Source organism: Sceloporus undulatus, chromosome 4 (genome assembly GCF_019175285.1).
Source record: "Sceloporus undulatus isolate JIND9_A2432 ecotype Alabama chromosome 4, SceUnd_v1.1, whole genome shotgun sequence".
Taxonomy (NCBI): Eukaryota; Metazoa; Chordata; class Lepidosauria; order Squamata; family Phrynosomatidae; genus Sceloporus; species Sceloporus undulatus.
In genome coordinates, this window is record NC_056525.1 from 18,869,558 (window position 1) to 18,878,506 (window position 8,949).

Consider the following 8,949-nt stretch of genomic DNA (forward strand, 5'->3'; position numbering starts at 1 on the left):
GTGCCTGCATGTGCATCTCTCCTCCTCCTCCTAATTTCTGTGCATTGTGGCTCTGCTAATTGTGTGTACTGCTGGGATGCTTTTTATGAAGCGTATGTAATGTGTAGCCTGACTATTCAAGGTGTGAATCAGTCTTATGTGTTCCTTACATAGTGATATTCAGTGGTCATGTTATCGTAGCACATGTGGTTACATTAGATGGTTTACTTAGCTCCCCCTTTCTGCAAAGTTGTTCCCTCAAGTGGTGAAATACATCTATTTGCCATAACACCTGTTTTTTCTTCACCTATGTATCTTACATTTAGTGTGTTTTGTTTTGTCTTTGATCACTGGAATGTAAGCATGGATGTAACTTGCAAGTCCGATTGAGGCACTGAGGCAATCCCCTTATGGGAGGGGAAATTGGTTAATCATGGGGAATATGCAGTCCCCTTAACATCCTCCTTTAATTATGCATTTTCCTAAAATTTCACTTGAATCATGGTTCCTCCATGAGGGATGGTCTTGGCTTGCTGGAAGTAACATACCCCCAGTTCTGTTGTCGTCTCTGTTGTCGCATACTTAAGCAAGTACCCTCCAGTAATTTTATTCCTTATTCACATGCACACTTAATGTCCTTAGTCATTAAGCTGAAAAATGTTAACCTTGTCATAGTTAGTGACTAGAAGCAGAAAAGTCCATTTAATTCCCAGGGGAATGAATTCTAATTTTCTGCCTGTCAGACGCTGACATTTTACATATTTTCCTCTGTCTCCCACTCCCCTCACCCTCCACTTTGCTTAGTGCTAAATTTAAATGTGTGTTATAAGGAAGGACCTTTTTATTTGCTCCAGAAACCCCAGAGGTTTGGCAGAGAGCCAGCACGAGCTCTTCCTGACCAATCGCTGTGGCTGGAACTGATTTTTATTTGCTAAAGAGCAAAGAGAGAGGTGAGAACGCAAAGTTGCAGACCGAAGGTCACAGTAAAGGACACATTAGTGTTTCACGTCAAAATAGATTTGGCTGCCCCCTTCCCATCTCTCCCTCCTTTTCAAAAAGGGGGAAAAATAGCTGATCTGGAAATAAAAAAAAAGTCAACCGTAGAAACAAATTATGTTAATTAAATAGACTGGCGTCTAATATTTGTCATTAAGATGTAGCATTTTCTGTCTGACTTGCCTTTGGAATGAATATATATATGGTGGTTGAAATGGAAATATGTCTGGAGTGTTCTGTATATATCACAGATGTGGTAGAAGAGGATGGCTTGTGACTTAACAGGTATGGATGACATTTACAGAGCAGAAGAAATATGTCCCTTTTTGGAATTGTTTCCCCCACAGTTTGTTTGGAATATATTTAGGGATAAAAAATTCAGGTCAACCTATCTAGGAGGACCTATTACACGAATTATTGGCTAAATTCACTTATAAAACCATCCCCTGTCAAAGAATGCCCAGGATATCTTGCTATCTGATGCAGAGCGTTTCCCCATTCAAAATACTAAGCAGTTGTTCAAGGTACATATTATTCAAAGCCAAGGTACTTTGGGATACATGGCAAAATATTGCACAACCCCCCCTTCTCCTTGGCAGTAACAATTTGAAAATAACGAATAGAACAACTAACAATTTGCTTTCCTTTCATATATCAAATACACTGCTTGATGTAGCCACCTTACTCAGCCTAATGACCAGGCTTGCCTGCACCTTTCCACATCCATCTGGACAGACAGGTAAGAAAGCTTGGAACATCAAGCCTGTGCGCTCCAACTGTCCCAGTTTGGCAGGGATAGTCCTACCTAATCCTCTATCATCACACTTTTTCAGATGCTTTTAAAATGTCCCAGTTTTTCTCTCTTCCTCTGACTTTCCTCCTTTGTGCTCAGTTTACTTCCATTGTTGCAATCTCATTTCAAAGTGCAAACATAGTTTGCACTCAATTAACTTATTAATTAATTATTAATTATTAAGGAGAGGACAGGAGGGAGCAGAATTGTATCCTTCCCTGTAGACCCATGCAAAAGCAAACTGCTGCAGCCTATCCTAACTTGAGTGTTCTTACTCATTAATAACATTTGCCATTTTGATCATGCTTAAATGTTGCTATATATCTTGAGATTTTCATCTGTGAAATGTTGGAAGGCTTGTCTCTATTCCTGGCTGGAGAAACTTTAAGGGAAAGGCTTTAATTCAGGCATAGAGCATATCATTTATGCACAAAATGTTCTGCCTTCAATCCATGGCATCCCTCAGAAGGGACAGGAAAGAAAATGGAGCCCTGGTGGCGCAGTGGTTAAATGCCTGTACTGCAGCCATTCACTCAAAACCACAAGGTTGTGAGTTCAAGACCAGCAAAAGGGCCCAAGCTCGACTCAGGCTTGCATCCTTCCGAGGTCGCTAAAATGAGTACCCAGACTGTTGGGGGCAAATTAGCTTACTTGCTAATTAGCTTACTTGCTGTTCACCGCTATGATCTTTGGAATAGCGGTATATAAATATAAATAATAAAAAAATAAAAAAATGGAGGATAAGGTCATCTGTGATCTTCAGAGTCTTGGACAGCATATTTCTGAAAACCTATCATTGAGGAGCATCATCAGTTGAAGGTATATGATATTTATTACCTACTAATGGGCTTCCCATAGATTGTAAGCCTGAGGGCAGGGAAATGTCTGATTTACAAATTGTAAGCTGCTCTGATAGCCTTGGCTGAAGAGTGGGGTATAAATGAATTATTATTATTATTATTTGGCCCAAAGCTTGGAAAATTTTCTTTTTTGGATTACAGTTCCCACAATCTCTTTGACAGATTTCTGGGAGCTTTTCTAAGCTATGGGTTGGCTACAGTGGGGAATAGGATGCTGGACAAGATAGGCCTTTAGTCTAATCCAGCATGACATCATATATTTTTATCCTTATGTGAAGTATCCATTTTCCAAACTCAGAAGTAGATTTCTGACTGGTCCTGATCTCATCTTTTTCCTCCTCCATTCTGGCATTTTTGCAGTCTGTGCAGCCTGTTGGGCCCCAGAAGGGAAAATGATCCCTTGGGCCTGGCGCAGTTGCTCACTACTCGTTTGAGAGCTCTTGTCTCTAAATTCTAGGCCAAGGACCATGTTCTAACAGATGTTCTAACAGATGTAGGTCTGTGGAGAAAATTCTGCAGTTTAACTTCTTTCACACAGTTAATCTCAAAGGTGCTACAATACCCTTTTGTAGACACGGCTATGTCTCTGAATTATAATTTAAAATATTTTTTATTATTGTCGTGTGCCTTCAAGTTGTTTCCAACTTACGGCAACCCTAAGGCGAATCTATCATGGGTTTTCTTGGCAAAATTTGTTCAGAGGAGGTTTGCCATTGGCCTCCCCTGAGACTGAGAGTGTGTGACTTGCTCAAGGTCACCTAGTAGGTTTCATGGCCCAGCTGGGAATTGAACCTGGTTTCCAGAGTCAGAGTCCCAACACTCAAACCATTATACCATGCTGGCTCCTTATAATAATTTACTATTCACCAAATGAAGTGCTTTCAGTTTGTGTTGTGAAACTGGCTTGCAGTAGGGAGCCATTGGTCCTCCAGATGTTTTGGACGTCAGCTCCCAGAAGTCTTGTCAGCATGACCACTAATAACAGATTGGTACCAAGGGTTTTACACTTTCAAACTAGATACTTGAAATGGATCCTCACAAGACTGGATCATGGCCAGGAAGATAAATTCTGTCATTGCACCGTGCAGTACCACCTACCTGGAATGAGTTAGCCATTGCTAGAAAGACCTCTCTAATGTTAGGGTTATGGAAGTAATAGGAATCTGACATTTTCTTTCTAAAGATGTGTCGGTCCACTTTTAACTTCTCATCCAAAAACTCACACCAATTAGCTAAGAGAAATGTACAGGAATGGTATGAAGAAGTAATTTCTTTCCTAAAGTTAAATTGCAATGACCCTTATGGCAATGGAGCTAATCTCAGCTAATCTTCTTTCCTGCTGAAGTTTCTCTGCTGCTAATTCAAGATGCCTCTACTAAAAACTACCTTGTTCTCCTGTTGATACCAGCACGTCTGTTCCCTTTTTAATGTTGCTGTGCTACACATCTGCTTCATGTCACATATGCTTTATGTTTTTTTATCATAGAATCATAGAATAATAGAGTTAGAAGCGACTGCAAGGGCCTTCCAGTCCAACCCCCTGCCATGCAGGAAATCCAAATCAAAGCATCCCTGACAAATGGCCATCCAGTCTCTGTTTAAAGACCTCCAAGGAGGGAGATTCCAATAATAATAATAATAATAATAATAATAATAATAATAATAATAATAATAATATTTAATTTATATCCCACTTTTCTATTACAAGACAATCAAAGCGGCTCACAACATATTAAAATCCACATTTACAAAATTATGTCCCAAACTCCCCCCCTTAAAACAGGATTAAACAAGTTACAATTAAAACATCTATTAAAAGCACAATAAAAATACAGCGAGGACATAGCGGTGGGCTGATACATGATGTGGGGGGCAGTCATTCTGTGGCCGGGCACTTTATTCAGGAAAGGCCTTCTGGAAGAGATCCGTCTTGACAGCTTTTTTAAAGCGGTCTAAGATGGCAATTTGACAGATCTCGTCTGGCAGACCGTTCCATAGTTTGGGAGCAATTGCAGAGAAGGCCCTCTGGGAGGTAGCAGTTAGCCTGGTTTTTAAAGGCTGCAATAGATTCCTCCCAGAGGACCTGAGGGTGCAGGGCGGATTATATGGAAGCAGGTGATCCCTCAAATAGGTTGAACCCAAGCCATGTAGGACTTTAAAGGCTATAACCAACACCTTGTACTGTGCCCGGAAACTAATAGGCAGCCAGTGAAGAAATTTTAAGATGGGTGTAATTCGGTCACTCCTAGTTTTTCCGGCGACCAGCCTGGCTGCCATATTTTGCACTAGTTGAAGTTTCTGGACTAGGCACAAGGGTAGCCCCATGTAGAGCGCGTTACAGAAATCAAGTCGTGAGGTTACCAGTGAATGTACAACAGTTGCTAGGTCCTTTACTTCCAGGAAAGGGCGCAGCTGGTGTATCAGCCGGAGCTGATAGCAGGCGCTCCTGATTGTCGCATTCACTTGGTTGGTTGTGTGAAGCGATGGATCTAGGAGCACCCCCAGACTGGGAACACAGTCCTTTGTGGAGAGCGTGACCCCATCTAGGACTGGAGGTTGCAACACTATACCTGGTTTGGGGGCCCCTACTGTATTGTTTTTCCTCATCCAGCCCATTACCGCTTCAAGACACTGATTGAGGGGAGAAATGCCATTTGTTGTCATAGCTGCTGATTGGGACATGGAGAAATATATTTGGGTGTCATCAGCGTACTGATAACACCCTGCCCCATGTCTGCGAATGATTTCTCCCAGCAGCTTCATATAAATGTTAAATAGCATTGGGGACAGTATGGCGCCTTGAGGGACAACACATTTAAGCTCCGTTTTTGAGGAGCGACTCTCCCTGAGCATCACCCTCTGAAATCTACCCAAGAGGAAGGACCGGAACCACTGGAGTGCAGTGCCACCAATTCCTAACTCTCCCAGGAGTTCCAAGAGGATGTCGTGATCTATTGTATCGAAGGCCGCTGAGAGGTCTAGAAGCACCAACAGGGTCACGCTTCCTCTGTCAATGCCTAGATGAAGATTGTCAGCCAGAGCAACTATGGCAGTCTCCACCCCATATCCTGTCCTGAAGCCGGTTTGAAATGGGTCTAGATAATCGGTTTCATCCAAGATGGCTTGGAGTTGAAGGGCGACAGCCCTCTCGATCACCTTGCTAAAAAATGGCATCCCCAGCTCCCTAGGTCATTCCTCATAAGGCATACTTTCCAGATCCTTCACCATTTTAGTCGCTCTCCTTTGGACATAGTCCAGTTTCTCCACATCCTTTTTAAATTGTGGTGCTCTTTTAATTCTTATACATAAAAATTCTGCCACAACTACATACTAAATCTCCTTTTATGCCCTTCATACCATTCCTGCACCATCATTGTTCCCTCTGCTAGATAAAATTATTTGTACCAGGGACTGGTACATTTTGAAGTGCAGGATCCACAGCCAGAGTCCCACAGAGTATCTGAACCTATGTGTTGATCTGTACTGTATCAATAGACTTAGTTTTAGAATGTGATAGAATGTTTGGAGAAGCTGAGTTGGAAATGTATTTCAAAAAGACTCTTAGTATGGGTCTTTTGCTGGGACCAATCAATTCTTAAAGAGTCAGAGTGGTATAGCCGTTTGAGAGTTGAACTGTGGAGATTACTGCATTGACAAATAACCCGACTGCTCCCTAACGGAATGCAAACAGATTGCGGGATGCAGGCGGGTATTATTGCATGTAATATGCTGCCACTGCAACTGGGTGGTTGCATCCCAGGTCCCAGACGTGCTTTGGAGGCTGCTTTTCAAAGTCAGAAAGCTCCTGGCTTTGAAAAGCAGTCTCTGAAGTGTGGCTGGGACCAGTGAAACTGGTGGCAAATTACATACGATAATACCTGCCTGCGTCCCTCAACCCGGCTGCATCCCGTTAGAGAGCAGTCGAGTTATTTGTCAATGTGATAATCTCCCATGATTGGAAACCAGAGTTCAGATCTCAGCTCAGCAATGTAAACCCAATAGATGATCTTGGGCAAGTCATACTCTCAGCTTCATGGGATGGCAAAGGCAAACCCCATCTAATGAAACTTTCTAATAAAACCCCATGATAGATTCCCCTTAGGGTCACCATACATTGGAAACGATTTGAAGGCACACGACAACAACAAACAGAAATTAATCCTCAGCAGTGTGTGTATGTTCTTACACACACACACACATATGCTCTTTTTCACATTTTGTTGTACTTACAGGCTGACCTTTTTTGCACCCTGCTTCAGCAACTACCACACAAACACATATGGGGAGGGACATTGGTGTAAAGCAAGCCCCTTTTGCATAAACCCCACTAGATCTCTCTCTGCCTCAATGTCCAAGTGCTGGTCTTCCCCCCCCCCCCCCTAGTTTTTGAAGGCTGATATTTTTTAATGTCTTTCTCATATGTACAGGGCTACTGTTCCACAGAGTGGCCCGGTGACTAACAGTGACTGAGTTGTTTACTATCCTATTCCTACATCAGATTAAAATGTTAACAACTATGAGCAGGGCTGTTGCTGCTATTGTACTGCAAATTCTGGAATGCCTTGTCTGAAACATCTTCATCGCTGCTTCCAAAAGTGTTTTTTTAAAATATAAGCTTATTTGTCATTTAATAGATTTAATGGTTTGTTTAGTCTCTCACTAGGTTTTTTGAAAAGACTGGTAAGCCAGATTCAACTTTTGTCTAGCAATAACACTAAGCAATTTGGATCACAAACCAATCTCCCTATGTTAAGTCAAAACATTGGCATTTCACATAGATGTTACTCTCCTAGACATTATGAAATGATTGGGAACTCCTTCCCCTCAAAAAATCAAATCTTTGGGGGAAATTAATAGATAAGAATATTTATTTTCATATAAAATATAAACACTTATTTTATTGCTTTAGCAACATGTAATGCTTAGCACATACATTTGCACCATGTGGCACAACTTAGCACATACATTTGTACCATGTGGCATATTTATGATATTTAAAAATTTCTTCAAGAAAACCTGAGTATAACCTTTAATGGAGATAGAGCTGGAAACGGCTGGACCCTGTGGTACCTAAGCACCTGCCTTAGTTTTTGCCATCTGTGAAAAAGGACAAAAATGGAAACACAAACCACAAATTCAGTAATGAACAAAATAAAACATTCTGTTTGGAAAGTAATAGTCTCATGAAATCATAAATTTAACCTAATACAGGAAATATTAGGTCCATACAGACAGGCCAAAATAAAGCTGCTTTGGGTTACTTTGGAGGTATGCTGTTTAAATGATGCATGCGTCCTAAAAGACCAGAAGCTGTGCCAAAGCTATAGTCCAGTCCTGAAGACTGGAACGTGGCTTTGGTGTGGCTTCTGGCCTGTTAGGACACATGCATCATTTAAACAGCATACCTCCAAAGTGACCCAAAGCAGCTTTATTTTGGTCTGTCTGTACAGGTCCATTGAGCTCATTATAATTATACTTTGAATATTTGTGGATGAAATTTGTCAAATTTCATGAGCCTCTCCTGAAAAGTTTTGGCATTGCATGTCTCTGAACAGTATCAGTTTCAGAAATAACATCTTCTGGTTCTGAATCTTCCTTGTTATCTTTGGGGTCTTCAGAAAAATTGAATTCTGCATAAATTGCCATTACCCAAATGCAAAAAGACATCCTGGTTTTTGAGTTCTGAAAGGGACCACAAAAGCTGTTTACTCCAGCTTGCTGTCAATGTAGGAAATCAGTGTTAAAATAAGCTATCTTTAACAGTGGTCATCTAATCTCTTTTTCAGAGCCTCCAATGAAGGAGAGCCCACCATCTTACAAGGCAGGTTCTTTCAATGTCAAATGGGGGTTCTTCCTAATGTTTACTTGGAATCTATTTTCTTGTAATTTGAATCCACTGCTTCATGACCTGTTCACTAGAGCAGCCTTACTTGGAGTGGCACATTATTTTTACAATGCGTACAAGATTGGTTTTCTAATGCTGTAAACTGTCTTACATATAGGGCTTTATACCACACAGCAGATTATTAGACAGGGGATGGGACATCCTTGTCCCATCCTTTTCCTGTCTTACAGCACAATCACGAAAAGAATTTCATACAACGTTGTGCTTATCCTGTCAATGTCCCACCATTAAACTGTGATTGATGGTGATCATGCAAAAGACTTTCACAAGACATTGTGCTTATACTGTCAGTGTCCCATCATTGAAGTGGAATTGTCACGTCCTTGCCCTTCATTTTGTATTAATGGAAGAATGTGTTAATGCATTCCACTTCACTGACAGTTTAATGATAGGATCAGCGCAAATGTGTGAACGTC